This window comes from Procambarus clarkii, chromosome 19 (genome assembly GCF_040958095.1).
Source record: "Procambarus clarkii isolate CNS0578487 chromosome 19, FALCON_Pclarkii_2.0, whole genome shotgun sequence".
NCBI classification, from domain to species: Eukaryota; Metazoa; Arthropoda; class Malacostraca; order Decapoda; family Cambaridae; genus Procambarus; species Procambarus clarkii.
This window is the reverse complement of record NC_091168.1, coordinates 38,862,696-38,864,277: the sequence shown is the minus strand read 5'-3', so window position 1 is coordinate 38,864,277 and position 1,582 is coordinate 38,862,696.

The window sequence follows — 1,582 nt, the reverse complement described above, 5'->3', positions numbered from 1 at the left end:
CTGAGGTGAGTTGGCTGTTCATCACCCAGGACTCTAAGGTTTTCACTTCCCCTGACAAAGAGTGACAGTTTCCGTCCATTGACATTGGGCTGATGACAGTTGGCACCAAAGTGTGGGTATCTGGCATTAAGGTCACCGACCAGCAGGGTAGGTTCTTCATTAATAAATTCAGGCAGTGTGTCAAGGTCAAGTTTACTCTGTGGGACATATAGGTTGATTATATGTAGGGCATTATTGTTTAAGTGAAGGGTTACTCCCAGTGATTCAAACTCATCCCCCATGTGCAGGTCATCAATAATCTGTGCGGGAATGTTGTTATTTACAAAAGTGATGAGACCCCGTTTTCTTTCCCCAGCGGGCAGGGAGAACTTGCGATAACCGCTGAACCTTGGGTTGAAGTCATCACCTACCATCGTCTCCTGTAGCACTATGATGTCAGGTTGGTGTTCACGGACGTACTGTATGATGTCATTAATTCTATTGCGAACTCCATTACAGTTCCATTGCAGTATAGTGAGATGTTGTTCATTGTGATTATCCATTTTGAGGTTGTTTGTCATCAGCTGCACGTGTGTAATTATTCACCTAATGTGACTATGCAGCAATTTAGGCTGAGTTTTTGCCTTGCTTGCAATGTCATTTTCGTATTGTGTTTCTGCCTCTCTTCTCATCCTGACATATTCATTCCTGGCATTCTGGTATCTTTCGCTGCTCTCCAGTGTCCTGTTATTCCTATAGTTTCTCCATGACCTTTTAATTTGCTGCTTAGCTTGCCTACATCTCTTATTAAACCATGGGTTTCTCATCTTCATTTCATTGTTTTCCTTTTGGACTGGGACAAACTTGTTTGCTGCGTCCTTGCATTTCTGCGTGATGTAGTCCATCATATCTTGGGCCGTCTTTCCCCTGAGCTGTTTTCCATGCTATATCTGTTAGGAATTTTCTTATCTCCTTATAGTTTCCCTTTCGGTATGCTAACCTTTTGCTTTCGGTATCCTTCCTCGAGTTCAAGAACCCTTCTTCAATCAGGTACTCAAACACGATTACACTGTGGTCGCTCATTCCTACTGGGTCCTCAAAACCGATTTCTCTTATGTCGGAGTCGTTCAGAGTGAATACTAGGTCGAGTCTTGCTGGTTCGTCATTTCCTCTCATCCATGTGGGTTCTCTGACATGCTGGGTTAAAAAGTTTCTAGTCACCACCTCCAGTAGTTTGGCTCTCCAGGTATCCTCGCCTCCATGCGGTTCCTTGTTCTCCCAGTCAATCCTTCCATGATTGAAGTCCCCTCATGATGAGCAGATGGGATCTATTTCTTCAGGCAGCAGAGGCTGCCCTCTCAATTACAGTGTTAATTGCCATGTTGTTGTTTTCATACTCTTGACTGGGTCTTCTGTCATTTGGTGGAGGGTTGTATATTACTGCTACTACTATTCTTGGTCCTCCCATTGTCATGGTGCCTGCTATGTAGTCTCTGAACCCCTCACAGCCTGGGATAGCCATCTCCTTAAAACTCCATTCCTTTCTCGTGAGTAGGGCTACTCCTCCTCCTCCCCTACCTTCCCTATCTTTCCTTATTACTGT